This window comes from Stegostoma tigrinum, unplaced genomic scaffold, assembly GCF_030684315.1.
Source record: "Stegostoma tigrinum isolate sSteTig4 unplaced genomic scaffold, sSteTig4.hap1 scaffold_209, whole genome shotgun sequence".
Classification (NCBI taxonomy): Eukaryota; Metazoa; Chordata; class Chondrichthyes; order Orectolobiformes; family Stegostomatidae; genus Stegostoma; species Stegostoma tigrinum.
This window is the reverse complement of record NW_026728147.1, coordinates 428,295-451,435: the sequence shown is the minus strand read 5'-3', so window position 1 is coordinate 451,435 and position 23,141 is coordinate 428,295. Positions and strand designations below refer to the sequence as shown.

At 49.0% G+C, this 23,141-nt stretch overlaps 1 long non-coding RNA gene across 1 annotated transcript in view; it reads right to left on the bottom strand.

Annotated features, from left to right (window-relative positions):
- Nucleotides 1-36: 36 nt before the first annotated feature.
- Nucleotides 37-23,141, bottom strand: part of LOC132207927 (uncharacterized) — a 47,870-nt gene continuing 24,765 nt past the window's right edge. Inside the window, exons 4-5 of the long non-coding RNA XR_009444006.1 lie at nucleotides 12,583-12,792; nucleotides 37-168 (exon numbers count right to left, since the gene is read on the bottom strand). This is a non-coding gene — a long non-coding RNA (uncharacterized LOC132207927). The remainder of the gene's footprint in view (nucleotides 169-12,582; nucleotides 12,793-23,141) is intronic.

Genomic DNA, 23,141 nt, shown 5'->3' with positions numbered 1-23,141 from the left:
ACATCAGTAAATCTCACATCAATAAACTTACCTCTCAAGGTTCTCGCCTTCTAGAACTGTTTGTACTAGTAAATAACTCAAGCCAGGATGTTTGGCAAAGTGTTTCTTTGATCTGAACTTATTTTTCAGCACCTTGCTGAAATCACGCACATCTTCACCTGATGTTGTCTAAAAATGTAAAATAAATCAATTTAGTTAAGAATTAATAATGAACCAATCTACTCAACTCACTCTATAATCCATGCTTTCCCTGCTAAGTGTCTTTGAAGATGTAAAATTCAAGAGTCTGCAATTCTGAGGGAAAAAGTCGCTATCTTTCTGTAAGATTCTGATAAAGGTTAGATATGTCTGAATGTGAGTTTCGAACAATTAAGCTTGAGTTTCGTACAGTCGTACAGCATGAAAAAAGATCCTTTGGTCCAACCAGTCTTTGCTGATCACAATCCCAAACTGATCTAGTTCCACCTGCCTGTGCTTGGCCCATATCTCTCCAAGCATTGCTTTCATCTTTCTATGTTCGGACTACAACATCACCTGAACAGAATTCTCCATCTTGTGGTCAAATACTAAAACGAGACAATTAAGAAATTTCAAATGATACACAGATCCAGGATTCACATTAGTGGCCTTTCTGGTTGAATTGCTAATCATTTTAACAACAGTGCATTTTTTGTCCAATTATGCCATGTATAATTACTGATCCAAAATTCATCTCATTGGGTTTCATTTTTTTGGTTCTTTGTATCGAGTCAAAGATGAGATCAATACATTGGTGAGAAATTATCTTGGTTTGCAGATTCAAAGTCACTATAGTCCCAGACGGGACCACAGGACTGCTCTCACAGTAGACAGAGAGATAACTGGAGATGGTTCAAATTGAAGGTTGCCACACCTCAGATGAGGAGACAGGTTGAGAAGGAGACTCCTTCATAGTAACTTCAGACAGTGTAGGATTTCATGCTGTTGGTATCACTCTGAATTACAAACCAGCCAACTGAGCTAACTGGCTCCCAGGCAAAATATACAATCAGTTTGGGTAGAGATATGAACACCAGAGGTAAGTCGTCACAGCTGTGACAGTTTCAGATTCATACATCCCCTGACAGAAGATACAGTCCAGGAGAGCATACAGTCTATAGACCAAGAGGTAATCGGATCTTGTAACAAAGATGTCACAATAAACTTTGAATCCAATTGGCACAGGGAGCCTGGAGAATTCTTTTTATATTCACGGGATGTGGATGTTGCTGGCTAAGCCCAATTATGAGGAACGGATGGCTGGAGGGAAAGAGGAACGGATGGCTGGAGGGAGGAACGGATGGCTAGAGGAGGCGGGGGGGGAGGGAAGGAGCAGGACGGCGGCGGGGGAGAAAGAGCAGGACGGCGGGGGGGGAGGGAAGGAGCAGGACGGCGGGGGGGGGAGGGAAGGAGCAGGACGGGTGGGGGGGGGAAGGAGCAGGACGGGTGGGGGGGGAAGGAGCAGGACGGGGGGGGGGTGGAGGAGCAGGACGGGGGGGGAGGAAAGGAGACAGCAGACAGGCTGCCCCGCCGCCATTGACCATGAAAACACGGCCGGAGACCCCACCGATGACGTCACATCGACCTCCGCCGGCCACACCACTTCCGGATCCGCTGCTGCAGTCACCACCTCCACTTCCAGGTCCAACACCTCACACACAACCCTCGCCGCAGCTGCTGCCGCCCACCCCGATCCTCCAACCGCCGACGGAACCCCGCCCACGGCAAACGGAACCCCGCCCACGGCCGACGGAACCCCGCCCACGGCCGACGCCGACAGAACCCCGCCCACGGCCGACGACCTCATCGCTCCGCCCACGGCCGACGCCGACGTAACCCCGCCCACGGCCGACGGAACCCCGCCCACGGCCGACGACCTCATCGCTCCGCCCACAGCCAGCAGCCCCAGAGGCGACAGCCACACCCGGCCCTGCCGCATGTTCACCGTCTCCCCAGACCTCCCACTGACTGAGGACGAACGGTCAGTCCTCAGGAAGGGGCTCACCCTTGTCCCCCTACAACCACACATCAACCAACACCAGTCATGATTGGACATAGAGCAGTTTTTCCACCGTCTTCGCCTCCATGCCTACTTCTTCAATCGGGAGCCGAACCCTCCCTCCACTGACCCCTTCACCCTCTTCCAACACAAGTCCTGCTCCTGGACACCACCCCCAGGCCTCCTAACCTCCCTCGCCCTCTTCATCTCCAACTGCCGTCGAGACATCAACCGCCTCAACCTCTCACCCACTCCAACCTCTCCCCCGCAGAATGGGCAGCCCTCCGCTCCCACCCCAACCTCACCATCAAACCCCCAGACAAGGGTGGCTCAGTGGTAGTATGGCGCACTGACCTCTACATCGCCGAGGGCAGACGCCAACTCTCTGACACCACCTCCTACCGCCCCCTTGATCATGACCCCACACCCGAGCACCAAACCATCATCTCCAACACCGTTCATGACCTCATCACCTCAGGGGACCTCCCACCCACCGCCTCCAACCTCATTGTTCCCCAACCCCGCACGGCCCGTTTCTATCTCCTTCCCAACATCCACAAACCTGCCTGCCCTGGTCGACCCATCGTCTCAGCCTGTTCCTGCCCCACCGAACTCACCTCCACCTATCTGGACTCCATTTTCTCCCCTGTGGTCCAGGAACACCCTACCTACGTCCGTGACACCACCCACTCCCTCCCCCTCCTCCAGGGCTTCCAATGTCCTGGCCCCCAACACCTCATCTTCACCATGGACGTCCAGTCCCTATACACCTGCATTCCGCATGCAGATGGCCTCCAGGCCCTCCACTTCTTCCTGTCCCGCAGGCCCGACCAGTCCCCCTCCACCGACACCCTCATCCGCCTAGCCGAACTCGTCCTCACCCTCAACAACTTCTCTTTTGACTCCTCCCACTTCCTACAGACTAAGCGGGTGGCCATGGGCACCCGCATGGGCCCCAGCTATGCCTGCCTCTTTGTAGGATACGTGGAACAGCCCCTCTTCCGCACCTACACAGGCCCCAAACCCCACCTCTTCCTCCGGTACATTGATGACTGTATCGGCGCCGCCTCTTGCTCCCCAGAGGAGCTCAAACAGTTCATCCACTTCACCAACACCTTCCACCCCAACCTTCAGTTCACCTGGGCCATCTCCAGCACATCCCTCACCTTCCTGGACCTCTCAGTGTCCATCTCAGGCAACCAGCTTGTAACTGATGTCCATTTCAAGCCCACCGACTCCCACAGCTACCTAGAATACACCTCCTCCCACCCACCCTCCTGCAAAAATTCCATCCCATATTCCCAATTCCTTCGCCTTCGCCGCATCTGCTCCCACGATAAGACATTCCACTCACACACATCCCAGATGTCCAAGTTCTTCAAGGACCGCAACTTTCCCCCACAGTGATCGAGAACGCCCTTGACCGCGTCTCCCGTATTTCCTGCAACACATCCCTCACACCCCGCCCCCGCCACAACCGCCCAAAGAGGATCCCCCTCGTTCTCACACACCACCCCACCAACCTCCGGATACAACGCATCATCCTCCGACACTTCTGCCATCTACAATCCGACCCCACCACCCAAGACATTTTTCCATCCCCACCCCTGTCTGCCTTCCGGAGAGACCACTCTCTCTGTGACTCCCTTGTTCGCTCCACACTGCCCTCCAACCCCACCACACCCGGCACCTTCCCCTGCAACCGCAGGAAATGCTACACTTGCCCCCACACCTCCTCCCTCACCCCTATCCCAGGCCCCAAGATGACATTCCACATTAAGCAGAGGTTCACCTGCACATCTGCCAATGTGGTATACTGCATCCACTGTACCCGGTGTGGCTTCCTCTACATTGGGGAAACCAAGCGGAGGCTTGGGGACCGCTTTGCAGAACACCTCCGCTCAGTTCGCAACAAACAACTGCACCTCCCAGTCGCAAACCATTTCCACTCCCCCTCCCATTCTTTAGATGACATGTCCATCATGGGCCTCCTGCAGTGCCACAATGATGCCACCCAAAGGTTGCAGGAACAGCAACTCATATTCCTCCTGGGAACCCTGCAGCCATATGGTCCATCAATGTGGACTTCACCATTTTCAAAATCTCCCCTTCCCCCACCGCATCCCAAAACCAGCCCAGTTCGTCCCCTCCCCCCACTGCACCGCACAACCAGCCCAGCTCTTCCCCTCCACCCACTGCATCCCAAAACCAGTCCAACCTGTCTCTGTCTCCCTAACCTGTTCTTCCTCTCACCCATCCCTTCCTCCCACCCCAAGCCGCACCCCCATCTACCTACTAACCTCATCCCACCTCCTTGACCTGTCCGTCTTCCCTGGACTGACCTCTCCCCTCCCTACCTCCCAACCTATACTCTCTCCACCTATCTTCTTTTCTCTCCATCTTCGGTCCGCCTCCCCCTCTCTCCCTATTTATTCCAGAACCCTCACCCCATCCCCATCTCTGATGAAGGGTCTCGGCCCGAAACGTCAGCTTTTGTGCTCCTCAGATGCTGCTGGGCCTGCTGTGTTCATCCAGCCTCACATTTTATTATCTTGGATTCTCCAGCATCTGCAGTTCCCATCATCTCTGACATCAGCTTCCCTGCGTCTCTGATGCTGCTTGTCCTGCTGTGTTCATCCACATCAACACCTTGTTACCCCCCATTCTCCTTTGTTTGTGTTTTCTTGCTCTTCCTCCCTCCCTCTGATTCTCACCCCCTCTCTCACCTGTGCTGGCTCTAATTTCACTCCCTTGTCATGTTCCCTTATTTCCATCTTTCTGTCCCTTCTCTCTCTCTCTCCGCCCACAAACTCACTCTGGCTTTATTCACAGAGAGTACAAGAGGAAAGGAAACCAAAGCACGCAGCGCCTTCGGCTGAGAGAGAAATGAAGAACTGCCGGAGATTTTCCAAACCCTGACACAGGGGTTGCCTCTCTCTCTCTCGACAGTCTCTGTGACTGTCCCATCAAACCCCACACCCATTCCCGTCCCATGGTGTCTCTCCACAAACCCACCTCCGGGTGGAAATGCAAACACAAGTTGCTGGAAATGCTCAGCATCTGTGAAGAAAAAGTCCCGAGGTAGCGTTTTGGGTGCGATGACCCTTTCCCTCCGAGCTCCGGCTAGAAATGCTCCAGCCTCTGAGACAGGGTCCCCTTGAGGTCGGAGAGCTGCGGCTCCATCTCGGCTGTTCGCTTGGCATCAGGAGCTCCCCTCAGCCCCTGGAAGGGGTATGATCACCCCCTAACCTTATACTGACAGTGGTTGTGTCCTTCCCTCATCCCCAGGAGCCCCTCCTGCCTTCTCACCTTGTTGCCGGGGTGCTATTTGACTACGGAGGGCTGTGCGATAAAGATCCTACTTCCCACAGCGGCAGGGGGAGGGGGCATCCCTTCGCTCCTAAAACACCTCCTCCCATCCAATCTTGTGGCAATGGCTGTTCGGCTGCAGAAAGCGGCGCTGCCCGTGACCCCAAACCTCCCTACAACACCCCTCTCCTAATCCGACCCTTTTGCAGTAGCTGTCGGCCACTCAGTCACTGGGCTGTACAATAGTGACTCTCCCCATGTCCACTCACTTCCAGGACGGCTATCCTCCAACCCCGACCCCATCCCATCCGCCTCCTTCCCTTTACCATGTGGTACGAGAGCTGCAGGCTGGTCGGCTACGGAAACCTGCGCAAGGCTGGATAATAGACACCCTCCCAATGTCCCCAGCCTTCCCCTCACCCGGGGAGGGGAATTCTCACCCCCAAAACATCCATTCCCAACACCTCGCTTTGGGATAGGAGCGGCGCACGATGTGAAACAGGGACCGTGCTCATGTCCCCAATCCTCCCTTCACCCCAAACCACCACCCCCAGCTTACCTTGCAGTAGGACATAGTTGTAGGCTGCTCAGCTACGGAAGGCGTCGCGGACCCGTGGCCGGATGCTCGGGGAGCACGGGCTCGGTGCCAGGCAGCTGTGCCCAGGCGCCGGGTGAAGAGGCCTTCTCCCACCTTGGATCCCCGCTCCCGACGCAGGGCCGAGCCACTGAGCAGCGAGCGCTCCAGCAGCCCGGATGCCTGCTCCCAGCCCGGTGGTCATGCTGGAGGCCGCTGGAGAACATGAGGTTGTAGGGGCCCGGGAGCGTGGTGCGATGATCCCCGCTGCCGAACAGCTGGGTCCTCAGAACCCTCCTGGGAAAAGGGATCCAGACAGCGGACTCGTCGCCGAGGGAGAGCGGGGGAAAGGCATGAGTAGGAACAGGAGAGGAAGGGGATTTACTGAGAGGGAGAAAGAGACAGACTCTGTGTGTGTGTGAGACAGAGAGAGAGAGGGGATCAGAAATGCAGTCTGATTGCGGATGGGTTGGGTTTAAATAGAGATTTTTAAACTTCGTTCAAAAAAACTCACAATGCTCCCTGCTGAGCGGGTGGAGAGGCTCGGATAGAGAGGAAGAGAGACACAGGGGGGCGGGGGAGAGGGGACAGAGAGAGGTTCACAGGGAGAGACGGAGAGACAGGGGAGACAGGGGAGAGAGAACGGCAGAAGCACACACAGAGGGAGCCAGATACAAGACGAGAGATAGAGAGGGGCGCACACAGAGACCAAAGAGACAGAGTGAGAGAGTAGAGAGGAGAGAGACAGAAGTGCACAGCGAGGTGGCAGAGACAAGACGACAGAGAGAGACAGAGACATAGAGTGAGGCACACACAGAGAGATGGAGAGACAGAGATTGTGTGTGTGGCGGGGGGTGGGTTTGGAGGAAATGGGAGAGAGAGAGACAGAGTCGTCGAGTTGTACAGCAGGGAAACAGACCCTTCAGTCCAACTCCTCCAGGCCGACCAGACACCGTAACTGACTAGTTCTGTTTGCCAGCCTGTAGCCCATATCCCTCCAGCCCCTTCCTATTCATGTGTCCCTGCAGGTGACTTCTAAATACTGTGAGTATAACAGCCTCTGTCGCTCCTCTGGCAGTTCATGCCACACACAAACTACACTCGGGAGAACACGTTGGCGCCAAATCCCCCTCCCATCCTCTGAGAAAAGGAACCGGAAATGACATCACCAACCCAAGGAAACCGGAACACTTAAAGAGAAGGCGGGACCTAACTCCAGCGCTTCCCCGGATGCTCCCTGAAGATTTTACCCGGAATGGTGCCGAAACGTCTGCAAACTAACCTTCCAGCTCAGTGAGCAATCTTACATCCAGAACCTCAACCCTGAGCTACAAATCTTCTCAAAACTCGATAATGCTTTGCCACTTGATTAACAGGTGCATCCTTTTTTTAAAAAAAAATAAACTTTTTTTGCTGGATGTATGACTGACTGGCCAGTGTTTATTGTCCTTCCTTAACTGAGCCTTGGGAGCTCTGCAGACCAATGCTATCAACGTGGATTTCACAAGCTCCAAAATCTCCCCTCCCACCACTGCATCCCAAAACCAGCCCAACTCGTCCCCTAATCTGTTCTTCCTCTGACCGATCCCCTCCTCCCAGCTCAAGCCAAACCCCCATTCCCGACCTCCAAACCTCTTCCCGCCCCCTTGACCTGTCCGTCCTCCCCTGACTGACCTAACCCCTCCCTACCTCCACACCCACACTCACCTCTACTGGCTTCATGTCCGCCCCTTTTACTTAAGACCAGAAGTAGGGCCATTCGGCCCATCAAGTCCATTCAACCATTTAAATCATGGCTCAGGGGCATTTCAACTCCACTTCCCTGAACTCTCCCCGTTGCCCTTGATTCCTCGTGAGATCAAGAATTAGTCGATCTCTGCCTCGAAGGCATCCAACGTCCTGGCCCCGACTGCACTCGGTGGCAATGATTTCCACAAGCCCGCCACTCTCTGGCTTTACAATTGTCATCTCATTTCCATTTCAAATTTACCCCCTCTAATTTTAAGGCTGTGCCCACGGGTCCTAGTCTCCCGGCCTCACGGAAACAACTTCCTAGCGTCCACCCCTTCTGAGGCAGACATTATGTTGTAAGTTTCTATTAGATCTCCCCTCAACCTTCCAAACTCTGATGAGTACAATCCCAGGATCCTTAGCCGTTCATCGTATGTCAAACCTACCACTCCAGGGATCATCCGTGTGAATCTCCGCTGGACACGCTCCAGGGCTAGTATGTCCTTTCTGAAGTGTGGGGCTCAAAATTGGACACGGTATTCTAAATGGGGCCTAACTGGAGCTTTATAAAGCCTCAGAAGCACATCGCTGCTTTTATATTCCAACCCTCTTGCGATAAAGGACAACATTACATTCGCTTTCTTAATTACGGACTCTACCTGCAAGTTAACCTTTCGAGAATCCTGGACCAACACTTCTAGATTCCTTTGTACTTGAGCTTTACGAATTTTCTCACCATTTAGAAAATAGTCCATGCCCGTATTCTTTTTACCAAAGTGCAAAACCCCACATTGAATTTCATCAGCCATTTCCTGGACCACTCTCCTAAACTGTCTAACTCTTTCTGCCGCTTCTCCACCTCCTCAGTACTACCTGCCTGTCCACCTATCTTCGTATCATCGGAAAACTTCGCCAGAATGACCCCGGTCCCTTCATCCAGATCATCAATACGTAAGGTGTACAGCTGCGGCCCCGACACCGAAACCTGCGACACCAATCGTCACCGGTTGCCATGCCGAAAAACAGCCTTTTATCCCAACTCTCTGCCTTCTATCAGACAGCCAATCCTCAATCCAAGCCAGTAGCTCATCTCGAACACCATGGGCCCTCACCTTGCTCAGCAGCCTCCCGTGAGACACTTACGTAAGGCCTTTTGGAAGTCTAGATAGATAACATCCACTGGGTTTCCCTGGGCTAACATACTTGTTACCTCTTCAAAGAATTCTAACAGGTTTGGCAGGCACGACCTCCCCTTACTACATCCATGCTGACTTGTTCTAATCTGACCCTGCACTTCCAGGAATTTCAAAATCTCATCCTTGACAATGATTCAAGAATTTTATTAACTACCGAAGTCAGGTTAATCGGCCTGTAATTTTCCATCTTTTGCCTTGATTCTTTCTTAAACAAGGGGGTTACAACATCAATTTTCCAATCATCTGGGACTTACCCTGACTCCAGCGACTTTTGAAAGATCACATCCAAAGCCTCTGCTATTTCCTCAGCCACCTTCCTCAGAACTCTAGGATGTAGCCCTTCGGGGCCAGGAGATTTAGCAATTTTTAGACCTTTTAGCTTTTCTCGCACTTTCTCTTTTGTAATGCCTACCGTACTCAACTTTGCCCCCTGACTCTCCCTAAGTGTTGGCATACTACTCATGTCTTCCACTGTGAAGACTGATGCAAAGTACTTATTAAGTCCTTCAGCTACTTCCTTATCTCCCATCACTAGCCTTCCAGCATCAATTTGGAGCAGCCCAGTGTCGACTTTTGCCTCATGTTTGTTTCTGATGGATTGAAAGAAGCTTTCACTGTGATTTCTAATATGACTAGCTAGCCTACCTTCATATTTGATCCTCTCCTTCCTTATTGCTCGTCTGTCTCCTCTGCACCTATCTTCCCCTCTGTCCATCTTCAATCTGCCTTCCCCCTCTCCCTGTTTATTTCAGAACTGTCTCCTCCTCCCTCTTTTCTGATGAAGGGTCTCTGCCCGAAATGTCAGCTTTTGTGTTCCTGAGATGCTGCTTGGCCTGCTGTGTTCATCCAGCTCCACACTTTGTTATCTTGGATTCTCCAGCATCTGCAGTTCCCATTTTCTTTTTATTTTGGGGGCAGCTGCTGTCAATACCCACCCAAACAAAAGCTTCATTTGTCATTTTCAAAATTGGTAATAGCCCACAATCTGCTGAGTGAACAAAAAAAGTACCCATTTGCCTGTGACTCTCAGATGGATTTCTTTCCGATTTGTTTATTCTTTAATGAGACATAGCTGTTGCTGATTGTCCAGCATGAACTGACTTCTTGAACAGCTTCATGTTGCTGTACAGAGACCCACAATGCTGTTCCAAAAGAGATTACGAAGATTGACTCAGTAACAACCATTCATTTCCAAATAAGTTTGTGAGTAGCTTGGAGGTGATTTTTACTGGGGTTAGTGCTACCATGTCTGATGTCCTTGCCCTTGAAGATGAGTTTTCTTAGTCTGGAAAGGTGTGTGTCAGAATAGTGGGTTAAAAATGTGGCAGTGCATCTTGTACAGGGACACATTATTGTCTCCTGGAGTTGGCTGTGGAGAGAATGGATACGGTGCCAATCAAGGGGCTGCTTTGGCCTAGACTCAAGATTGTTTTCAGTGTTGTTGGATCTGCACCGTCATTGACACACTTCTGACTTGAGAATTGGAGGAGGGCTGCAGGCTTCGGAGTGTCAGCAGTTTCTACATCAAATCGCAGAGTCGTCTTGCTTTGTCTGAGTCTGTGGTCCCGAATGATATCTAAAACCAGGTCATCTCTCTTGTGAGCTTGTTATTCTAAACTGGACATTGCGCTTTCTTTACTCAGAGAGTAGTAAGGGAATGGAATGCTTTGCTTGCAACGGTAGTAGATTCGCCAACTTTCGGTACATTTAAGTCGTCATTGGATGAGCACATGGACGTACATCGAATAGTGTAGGTTAGATGGGCTTCAGATCGGCATGACAGGTCGGCACAACATCGAGGGCCGAACGGCCTGTACTGCGCTGTAATGCTCTATGTTCTAATGGTCTCTTCATTATAGAAAAGAGGTGATTGCATTTGAGCATGTGTGGAGGACATTCATCAGGATGTTCTGAGGGAGTGAAGCATTTTAACTCGATGGAGAGTCTGGATAAGTTTGAGATAACAGGAACTGTCAATGCTGGAGTCTGAGATAACACAGCGTGGAGCTGGAGGAACACTGCAGGCCAGGCAGCATCACTGTTTTATCTGGATAAGGTTGGCTTGTTTTCTTCCGAATAGGGAAGGTTGAAGAAGGTCCTGAAAAAATGGTCTGCATTCTGATGGGTCTAGGCGAGGGAAGCAGAACGACCATTCATGGGGTGGGAGGTCGGGGGGGCGGGGGGACGGGGGGGAAGAGATACATACATTTAAGCTAAAAGGCTCAGAAGGAATTTCAGGAAAGAAAAGACACCCAGAAGGTGCTGGGGGTTTGGAATTCATTGTCTGGGACTTTAGTTGAGGTGGTGGATAATCTTTTCACATTAAAGAAAAAGGGTTGGTACAGCACTTAAAATGAAATAACATTCAAGGCAACGGGCCTATTGCTAAAACATGAGCCGAATGTGAACTTAGTGTGGCTTCAGTGGTTACAGACACAATGGAATGAAGTGCTTGATCAATTCACACAGATGATCCCTGGAATGGTAGGCTTCACCTACGATGAATGGCTAAGGATCCTGGGAATGTACTCACTACAGTTTAGAAGGTTGAGGGGAGAACTAATAAAAACTTACAAGATAATGTATGGTTTAGAAGAGGTGGACGCTAGGAGGTTGTTTCCGTTAGCAGGGGAGACGAGGACCCGTGGGCACAGCCTTAAAATTCGAGGGGTTCAATTTAAAACTGAAATCAGACGACATTTCTTCAGGCAGAAAGTGGTGGGCTTGTGGAATTCATTGCCGCAGAGTGCAGTGCAGGCCGGGATGTTGGACGCCTTCAAGGCAGAGATCGACAAATTCTTGATCTCAAAAGGAATCAAGGGCTACGCGGAGAGTGCAGGGAAGTGGTGTAAAAATGCCCATCAGCCATGATTTAAATGGTGGAGGAGTGGACTTGATGGGGCGAATGGCCTTACCTCCACTCCTATGTCTCATGGCCTTATGGTCTAATTCTGGAGAATTCTCTTATTCTATGATTCTGGAGCAGGGGACAGTGAGTGGACAGCACAGGACAGTTCACCTAACTTCTCCTTTACCAATCTTCTATCTGCCTCCCCACTTCTCCCTATTTTTTTCAGATTCCCCTTCTCCTCCCCCATTTTTGAAGAAGGGTCTCGACCCGAAACGTCAGCTTTCTTGCTTCTCTGATGCTGCTCGGCCCGCTGTGTTCATCCAGTTCTACACCTTGTTCTCTCAGATTCTCCAGCATTGGCAAGTTCCTACTATCTCTTGAGGAAGCTTACTTGTTTTTGCACCCAAACTGTGGTGAGAATGTGGAACGCACCGACTGTGTGGGTGGTAGAGGCAGAAAGCATGATAACATTTAACAAGTCTTTGATTGGGCATTTGCGATGCCAAGGCAAACAAGGCTCTGGGTCGAGTGCTGGGAAATGTGATGAGAATAGTTCAGGACTTGCATCTTGTGAGGGCACATACAATTTGCTGAAGGGTCTGTTCCATTGCCATAGCACTCTATTATGCTGTCCCTCAATGATCCTACGACAAGTAAGTGAAGGTTTACAGAAACAGGTACTTTTCAAGGACAATGCCAAGAGGAAAAGTGATGCACAGGCAAAGTGCATGTAAGAATTTAACCAAGGATTAACACCATTGAAGAACTGGTATTTGTGCCAATGCACCAAACCTGCAGATGAAAATGCAGTGTCCAGTTTGATTGCAAACTGCAACAACCACCAGTTAGTAACATGATCAATGGAAATATCTGAATGCCTGTTGTTGTGATCTCAAGCATTTACCTGCGTCGAGTGAAATACACCACCATAGTTCTGTTGCATCGTTGGCCACCTCGCAATCGGTGTTGCATAGTCAATATCATTCCTTGACAATGCTTGAAGCAAGGCATAAGCAGTGGTTTCCACAGTCATCGCAGAAGCCTGTGCTGCTTCAATTGGATACGGCTTCTCGTCCTCCAACAATGGAGGCTTTCCAGGAACCAACATCACAATCTGTCATTTGAGAAAGGGATTAGCTGAGAATAAAGTTTACATCATATAGATTTTTGTTTGCATTTCACCAACACAACAATGGTTTTGCTGGTCAAGATCCAGCATTATCTCACCACTGATGTCTATAACATTCTCCATACTTCCCACTCAGTGATGGGTCCTTTTGTTTGGGAAAAATAGGCACCTTCAAATGCAAATGAATCAAGATGAGCTTTAGTTTCTCATCAGGCTACATGGCAGTTATTACAAGATGTTACGAACAAAAGGTGAAGGAGCAGATGAAACCATTCACCAGTCTGGATGATCTTCTTGCCCTCATCCTGAGGAGGCATCACAGATCTTAACTTACACGCAATTCAAATTATTTCATGCAATGACAAGACTGAATGTTCCGGATACTGCAAATGCCATGGCACCTGGCAGCATCCCACAAACTGTACTGGAACAATGTGCCCCAAGGTCGCCACACCAACAGTAAATGTTTTCCAGTACATTTTTAAACACTTGCAACACTCACATTTCAGAGAAAGATGACCTATCACGCAATCGGCAGACAAATTGTCCTGACCAATTATGACCTCAATGTATTCTCAATCATCAGCAAAGTAATGCAACATCTGGATGACAGTGCTGTCAAACAGCTGCACACTAAGGTTCAGTTTACTTTTCGTCATGCCACACTTCTCGTAACCTCGTTAAGGATTTACCACAAATATGATCAGAGATCCTGAGCTTGAAAAGGAAGGAAAGTGCAATCTGTCATTTCCACCCTGGCAACTTCTGATTGAATGTGGTGTTAAGCAGAGGAATAGAAAATTGAGTCAGTGGCATTCACTGGATACCTGCACTGGTTGAAGTCATGTCTTCATTTGAACCAAAGTGGAGACATGAACGTTCATTGAATATTGTCCAGGTGTCCAGCAGAATTCATGACTTTTCCAACAGTGAAGTCAACGATGAGAAAATACAGTGAGACTTGGACAACGATCAGGCTTGGCCTGATAAACGATAAGTAACATTTGCACCATACAAGTGCGAAGCAGCAATCAGCTCCAACAAGAGCGAATATGACCATATCACAAAATTCCATGTCCTTACCCTCACATCATCCGTACATTTTTTTAAATGTGCAAGTGTTATCCAAGCCATGCAGGGTAATGGGCCAGGTGTTGGAAATGAGGTTAGAACAATTCAGTGCTTGTCTTTGACTCTCACAGAATCCGTGAGCTTAAGAATTTAATTCTCCCGTACTGTCGCCCACTGAGGTGCTTGGCTATCCACTTAATCAAGGTTAACACTGATCTAAAACTAAACTGGAACGGTTATATAATCAGCAGCTGCCAGGTCCGTGGTACAAACCGCCCTGCTGTGGGACAGGGTCAGGCAAATCCAAGTGAGTGATCGTGGTTGGAGACTCATTCGTTGGGGGCATAGTTTCTGTCGCCACATTTGAGATACCAGGGCTGTGTGTTGCTTCCCTGGTACCAAGGTCAAGGACATCTCTGAGTGGTTGCAAGAAATTCTTAAGGGGGAGGGTGAGCAGCCAGAGGCCATTGTGCACATTGGTACCAATGACGTAGGTAGAAAGAGGGATGAGATCCTGTGGACTGTGTACAAGGAGTTAGCAAAGAGGCTGAAAGGCAGGACCTAGAGGGTAATAATTTATGGGTTGCCACGAGTGCCACATGTTAGTGAGTTAAGTCAGAGAAAGATAGGTGAGATGAATGCATTGGTTAAGGAGCTGGTACTGGGGGCAGGCTTTCAGGTTCATGGATAATTGCGACCGCTTCTTGGGCAAGGGGTGACCTGTGCAAGAGGGATGGGTTGCACCTAAACTGAACGGGAACAAATACCCTCACATGGAGGTTTGCTAGTGCTACTTGGGAGGATTTAAAGACTGGCAGGCAGCTGGGAACCAGAGCAGCAGGTCAGCAAGTAGATGAATTGATGGCAGGTACATGCTAGGACCAATAAATCAGAAAAGAATGGCAGTCAGAGACAGGTACATAAACATGATGGCATGAACAAGCTGAAATATGTTTATTTCACTGCCAGGAGTATTACAGGTAAGGCAGATGAGCTTAGAGCCTGGATCAGTACACGGGACTCTGATGTTGAGGCCATTACAGAGGCTTGGTTGAGACAGAGACCGGACTGGGTGCTCAATGTTCCAGGGTTTCATTGCTTTAGACAAGATAGAGGGGAAGATAAAAGAAGGAGGTGCTCTCCTAACCTGTGGGAAATGTTGCATCTGTACCTAGAAAGGACATTCTGGAGGGCTTGCCCACTGAGGCAACAGAGGTAGCGTTCAAAAATAAGATAGACACAATCACTCTGATCAGATTAAACTAATAGCCTGCTCCCCTTTTGCCACTGACACACTGAGGAACAAATATGTAGGCAGCTTTTGAAACAATGCAATAAGTCAGAGTTGTCACAGTCAGTGAATTTAACCTCCCCGGAATTGACTGGGACTCCCTTACAACAAGAGTTTAAATGAGGCTGAATTTGTTCAGTCTATCCAAGAGAGTTTCTTGACACAGTATGTGGATAGAAGATGGGCCATACTGGACTTTGTCCTGGTCAGGTAACTGGTGAGAAGGGTGGGAAAGCATTTTGGAAATAGTGATCACAACTCCTTAAATTTTAAGATTGCTATGAAGAAGTATAAGTCAGGGCCTTGGGGGAGAGTAAATTATATCAATTTTAGGTAGGAGCTGGGGAGTGTTAATTGGGAGGAGCTGTCACATTTGCCATATGGGAATTGTTTAAAGGCCTGCTTATGAGTTTAGGATCAGGAAGGAGGAAGGACAACGATGGCAAGGTAAAAGACCCTTGGATAATTGGGGAGGTTGTGAAGTTAGTCAAAAGGGAAAAACAAAAATATGTCAGGTTTAGGAAGCTAAAATCGAACAGGGCTGACATAAAGAAAGCAGAAAAAGAAAGGCGATCAAATGACCTTGGCAAGGAGGGTTGAAGGAAATCCCAAGGCATTCTGTGCATACATCTAAAACAAGGGGATAAATAGCAAGAAGGTACGACCATTCAGGATAAAGGAGGGAACTTGTGTTTGGAAGCAGAGGATGTGGGCAAGATCCGAAATTAAGTCCGTGCATCACTATTCACTCAGGCGAAGGGTGTGGAGGATAGTGGGATTTGTGTGGAGCATGCTCATGTGATAACAGCATTTTGAAATCAAGAAAGAGCATTAAGGTGGATAAGTCCTCAGGACCCAATGGTATCTCCTCAAGGTTTTTGAGCGAGGTGAGAGAAGCGATTGTCGGGGCATTCAGCAATATCTTTGTATCCTTGGTAGCCACTGGAGGGGTACTGGAGGATTAGCAAGTTGCGAAATGTTCTTCTTCTGTTCAAGAAGGGAAATAGGGTCAATCCAGGAAACTCTCGACTAGCGAGTTTCTCATCGTTCATTGGAAGCTATTGGAGAGAATTCTTAGGGATTGTATTTATCTGTATTTGGAACAGCATGGCCTCATTCGGGACAGTCAGCATGGCTTTGTGCGGGGCAGGTCATGTCTTCCTAACTTGACTGAATTTTTTGAGGAGGTGACGAATGTGATCAATGAAGGTAGAGCAGTGGATATTGTTGACATGGATTTTAGCAATACTTTCAACAAGGTGCCTCATGATAGGATCATCCAGAAAATTAAGATGCACCGAGTCAATGGTGGCTTGGACGCTTGGATTCACAACTGGCTTGCCCAGAGAAGACAGAGGCAAGAGGTGGAATGGTGCTTTTCAGGCTGTAGATCCAGGACGATTGGTGTTCCGCAGGGATCTGTGCTGGGACCTCTGCTGTTTGTGGTCTATACAAAATGACTGAGGTGAAAATATAGATCTATGGGTTAGCAAGTTTGCAGACAATAGAATGATTGGGAGAATCAGGATGAGTGTAGACGTCATAAAAGGATACGGATCAGTTGCAGAAACGGCAAGTGGATTTTAATCCATTAAATGTGAGATGCTCCACTTTGGGAAATCAACTATTACAGAAAAATATACAGTTAATGGCACCCCTCAGTGCAGAATTGTTAAGGTGGGGATGCAGGTGCACTCAATCTGTTCATTGAGAACTGTCGACGTGCACCTCAATTTCTCTGTTCCCTGCACCAAACCCAACCTACGTCCTGCCCAACTGACTGCCCTCCACGCACTCATATCTCACCCTGACTTTGTTATTAAGCCTGCCGATAAGGTGGTGCTGTTGTGGTCTGGTGAGCTGAAGTCTACCTTGCAGAGGCTGAGCGCCAGCTCTCAGATACCTCCTCTGACTTCTCCTGGACCATGACCGCACCGGGCCATTGTATCTACTACAGTAACTGATCTTGGTCTATCTGGTGATCTTCCCCCTCTGTTTCCAAGCTGAAAGGCCACAGCTCCCCACAGGTTGCTCCTACGTCCCCCTAAAAATCCACAAATGAGACTGTCCTGGCAGACCCATTGTTTCAGCCTGTTCCTGCCCCACAGAACTCATCTCTTCCGACCTTGACTCAATCTTCTGTCCCCTGGTCCAAGCACTGCCCACGTACATCCAGAAATACTCTGATATTTTACGCAGTTTTAAAAACATCAGTTTGCCGGTTCCAGCTGCGTCCTCTTTACCATGAACGTGTAATTCCTTTACACATCCATTCCCCACCAGGAGGTTCTTAGGGCTGTCCCCTTCTTCTTGGAGCAAAGACCTGAACATGCCCCTCCCACCACCACCCTCCTCCACTTGGTCAACCTCATCCTCACCCTCAACAACTTGTTGTTTAACTCCTCTCATTTTCTTCGGGTAAGAGGAGCAGCTCCGGGCACCTGCGTGGGCCCGAGTTAAACCTGTCTCTTCACGGGGTACGTGGAACATTCCCACCCACAACACTTTCTCCGATACATCAATGATATCATCCGGCTGCTTCTCTCTCTTGTCTGAAATTGGAAAACTTCATCAACTTCGCCTCCAATTTCCATCCTGCCCTCACTTTCACCTGCTCTACCTCTGACTCTACCCTTCCCTTCCTCAACATTTCTGCTTCCATTCCTGGGGGTAGGCTTCGCACTAATACCCATTACAAACTCTCTGACTCTCACAGCTACCTGGTCTATATATCCTCACACCCCACTTTCTGTAAAGACTCCAACCTCTTCTCTCACTTCCTCCATCTCCATCGAACATGTTCTCATGAGGCCAACATCAACAAGGGAGCCTCCAAAATGTCCATCTTCTTCCTCAACTGAGGATTCTCCGGCTCCGTGGTCGACAGGGCCCTCAACTGTGTCCAACCCAGCACTTTTGCCCTCACCTTTTCTCTTCCCTCCCAAGATAGCAATAAGGTTCCACTTGACCTTCCCTATCAACCCACATACCCACATCCATACCAACCTCAGGCACCATTTCCACCACCACCAGCAGGATGCCGCCACCAGACACATATTCCCCTCCCCTCCCTTATCCGCCTTAACCGGATCACCAGGAGGAAATGCAAGCAGACACGGGGAGAACGTGTAAACTTCGCACAGACAATTGCCCGAGGCTGCAGTGCGAACCACTGAGCCACCGTGCTGCCCAGAATCTTGGTGGTGTGGATGAGCAGAGAGATCTCGGTGTCCATGTGCGTAGATCCCTGAAAGTTGCCACGCAGATTGATAGGCTTGTTCAGAAGGCGTATGGCGTGTTAGGTTTTATTGGTACAGAGATTGAGTTTCGGAGCCATGAGGTCATGTTGCAGCTGTACAAAACACTGGTGCGGCCGCGCTTGGACTATTGCGTACAGTTCTGATCGCCACATTATCGGAAGGATTTGGAGGGGGTTTATTAGGATCTTGTCTGGTGTGGAAGGAAGGTCTTATGAGGAAAAGCTTCGGGACTTGAGGCTGTTTTTGTCAGAAGAAGGTGAAGATAGTTGCCTCTATTAAGGCAACTTAATAGAGACATACAAGATAATCAGAGGATTAGATAGGGTGGACAGCGATAGTCTTTTTCCTCGATGGTGATGGTGAGCACGAGTGGAGATAGGTTTAAATTGAGGGAAGATAGATATGGGACACATGTCAGAGGGAGGTTCTTTATTCAGAGTAGTATGGGTGCGGAATGCCCTGCCTGCAACAGGAGTAGATTGCCAAGTTTAAGGGCATTTAAATGAACATTGCTAAATATATGGATGGTAATGGAATAGTGTCGGTTAGATGGGCTTCAGGTTGGATTCACAGGTTGGCGCAACATCAAGGGCTGAAGGGCCTGTACTGCGCTGTAATGTTCTATGTTCTATGTCATAATACTTCAGTGAATTCTGGTTACCCTGCCGTAGGAAGAATGCTGTTAAACTATACAGAGTGCAAAAATAATTACAAAAGGTCATTGCCGGGACTGGAGGGTTTACGAGGAGTGGTGGATAGGCTCGGACTTTTTCCCTGGAGTATCGGAGATGAAGGGGTGACTTCCAGAGGTGTAAAAAATCATGATGGGCATTGATAAGGGGAATAACCAAGGTAGGGGAGTCCAAAGCTAGAAGGGAGTAGGTTCAAATGTGAAAGGGGAAAGATTTAAAAGTGACCCGACCGGCAACTTTTCCCACACAGAGGGTGGTGCGTGAATGCAATGAGCTGCCAACAGACGTGGTAGAAGCAGATAAAATTTCTGTATTTAAAAGACATTTGGACAGGTACACAATGAGGAAAGGTTTAGACGGATACCAAACGCAGGCAAATGGGACCGGTTAAGTTTGGGACACCTGATCAGTGCAGATGATTAGGAGTGAGGGTCCTGATTCTGTGCTGTATGACTCTATGAATCTATGACTGAAGAGCTAACTAGGTGTGTGGATGAGGGCAATGCATTTGACACAGTCTACTTGGGCCTCAGCAGAGCTTTTGACAAGATTCCCCATTTGAAGACTGTTAGAACAGGAAACAGTCCATGGGATCTGAGGACACATGTGCACAGGAAATCATAACTCATGTAATTTGAATGAGTTTTTTAAAGTAGTAATGAAGAGCATTGATTGAGGCAGAAACATGGACGTATATGGGTTTCAGTAAGGCGTTCAAGAAGGTTCCTCACAGTAGTCCAGTAGGGAAGTTAAATCACACGGAGCACAGGGAGAGCTAGCCATAGAAGATAGAACATAGAACATTACAGCACAGTACAGGCCCTTCGGCCCTCGATCTTGTGCTGACCTGTCATGCCGATCTCAAGCCCATCTAACCTGCACTATTCCATGTACGTCCATATGCTTGTCCAATGACCACTTAAATGTACCTGAAGTTGGCGAATCTACTACCGTTGCAGGCAAAGCGTTCCATTCCCTTACTACTGTCTGAGTAAAGAAACTACCTCTGACATCTGTCCTGTATCTTTCACCCCTCAATTTAAAGCTCTGCCCCCTCGTGCTCGCCATCACCATCCTAGGAAAAAGGCTCTCCCTATCCACCCTATCTCACCCTCTGATTATTTTATATGTTTCAATTAAGTCACCCCTCAACCTTCTTCTCTCTAATGAAGACAGCCTCAAGTCCCTCAGCCTTTCCTCGTAAGACCTTCCCTCCATACCAGGCAACATCCGAGTAAATCTCCTCTGCACCCTTTCCAAAGCTTCCACATCCTTCTTATAATGCGGTGACCAGAACTGTATACAATACTCCAATGCGGCCGCTTCAGAGTTTTGTACAGCTTCACCATAACCTCTTGGTTCCGGAACTCGATCCCTCTATTAATCAAAGCTAAAACACTGTATGCCTTCTTAACAGCCCTGTCAACCTGGGTGGCAACTTTCAAGGATCTGTGTTCATGGACACCGAGATCTCTCCGCTCATCTATACTACTAAGAATCTTACCATTATCCCTGTACTTTGCCTTCTGGTTACTCCTGCCGAAGTGCATCACCTCACGCTTGTCTGCATTAAACTCCATTTGCCACCTCTCAGCCCAGCTCTGCAGCTTATCTGTGTCCCTCTGCAACCAATCCTTTGTCACGATCCACAACTCCACCTATCTTAGTGTTGTCTGCAAATTTACTAACTCATCCTTCACTGCCCTCATCCAGGTCATTTATAAAAATGACAAACAGCAGTGGACCCAACACCCACCCTTGCGGTACCACCAGAAACTGGTCTCCAGGATGAACGTTTCCCATCAACTACCACCCTCTGTCTTCTTTCAGCAGGCCAATTTCCGATCCAAACTGCTATATCTCCCACAATTCCATTCCTCCGCATTTTGTACAATAGTCTGTTATGGGGAACCTTATCGAACGCCTTGCTGAAATCCATATACACCACATCAACCGGTTTACTCTCATCTATCTGTTTGGTCACCTTCTCAAAGAACTCAATAAGGTTTGTGAGGCACGACCTACCCTTCACAAAACTGTGCTGACAATCCCTAATCAATTTATTCTTTTCTAGATGATTATAAATCCTGTCCCTTAGAACCTTTTCCAACACTTTACCAACAACTGAGGTAAGGCTCACTGGCCGATAATTACCAGGGTTGTCTCTACTCCCCTTCTTGAACAGGAGAACCACAATTGCTATCCTCCAGTCATGTGGCACTATTCCTGTAGACAATGATGAGTTAAAGATCAATGCCAAAGGCTCGGCAACCTCCTCCCTGGATTCCCCGAGGATCCGAGGATAAATCCCATCCGGCCCAGGGGTCATAGCTGTCTTCACCCTCTGTAGGATTTCAAATACCTCTTCCTTGTGAACCTCAATCCCACCTAGTCCAGTAGCCTGTATCTCTGTATTCTCCTCGACAACATTGTCGTTTTCTAGAGTGAATACTGTTGAAAAATATTCATTTCACGCTTCCCCTATCTCATCTGACTCCATACACAACTTCCCACTACTATCCTTGATTGGGCCTAATCTTACTTTTCTCATTCTTTTATTTCTTAAATACCGATAGAAAACCTTACGGTTTACCCTGATCCTATCCGCCAACAACTTCTCAAATCTCCTCCTGGCTCTTCTGAGCTCTCTCTTTCGGTCTTTCCTGGCTACCTTGTAACCCTCAAGCACCCTGACTGAGCATTCACATCTTATAGTAACAGAAGCCTTCTGCTTCCTCTTGACCAGAGATTCCACTTCCTTCGTAAACCACGGCTCCCGCGCTCTGCAGCTTCCTCCCGGCCTGACAGGTACATACTTATCTAGGATACACAGGAACTTTTCCTTGAATAAGCTCTACATTTCTATTGTGCCCATCCCTTGCAGTTCCCTTCCCCATCCTATGCTCCCAAAATCTTGCCAAATCTCATCGGAATTGCCTTTCCCCCAGATAACTCTTGCCCAGTGGTGTACACCTCTACCTTTCCATCACTAAAGTAAACATAACAGAATTGTGATCGCTGAGGTTGGCAGTTTATTATCTTAGAATTGTGATCGCTATCACCAAGGCGATCACCTACTTTCAAATCTAACACCTGGCCAGGCTCATGACCCAGTTCCAAATCTGATGCGGTCACTGCACTCCAATTCCATTAGTCACTACATCCCACTTCACTCAGTCACTGCACCCCAAGGCCCGTCAGGCACTGCATCCCTATTACCTCATTCACTCCTTCCCATTACGTCAGTCACTGCATCCCATTTCACTCAGTCACTGCCTCCCATTTCAGTGAGTCACACCCTCCCATTTCAGTGAGTCACACCCTCCCATTTCAGTGAGTCACACCCTCCCATTTCAGTGAGTCACTGCATCCCATGTCCCCAGAGTCACTGCGTCCCATTACACTCAGGCACTGCATCCTATTTCCCTCAGTCACTGCATCACATTTCACTCAGTCTCTGCTTCCAATTTCCCTCAGTCACTGCGTCCCAGTTCACTCAGTCAGTGTTTCCCATTACACTCATTCACTGCATCTCCTTCCCCTCAGTCACTGCATCTCCTTCCCCTCAGTCACTGCATCTCCTTCCCCTCAGTCACTGCATCTCATTTCCCTCAGTCACTGCAACCCATTTCACACAGTCACTGCATCTCCTTCCCCTCAGTCACTGCATCTCCTTCCCCTCAGTCACTGCATCTCATTTCCCTCAGTCACTGCATCTCATTTCCCTCAGTCACTGCATCTCATTTCCCTCAGTCACTGCATCTCATTTCCCTCAGTCACTGCATCGCATTGTCCTCAGTCACGGCATCCCATTACACTCAGTCACGGCATCCTATTTCCCTCAGTCACTGCATCCCATTTCACTCAGCCACTGCATCCCATTTCACTCAGCCACTGCATCCCATTTCACTCAGTCACGGCGTCCCATTTCACTCAGTCACGGCGTCCCATTTCACTCAGTCACTGCCTCCCATTTCACTCAGTCACTCCCTCCCACTTCACGCAGTCACTCCCTCCCAC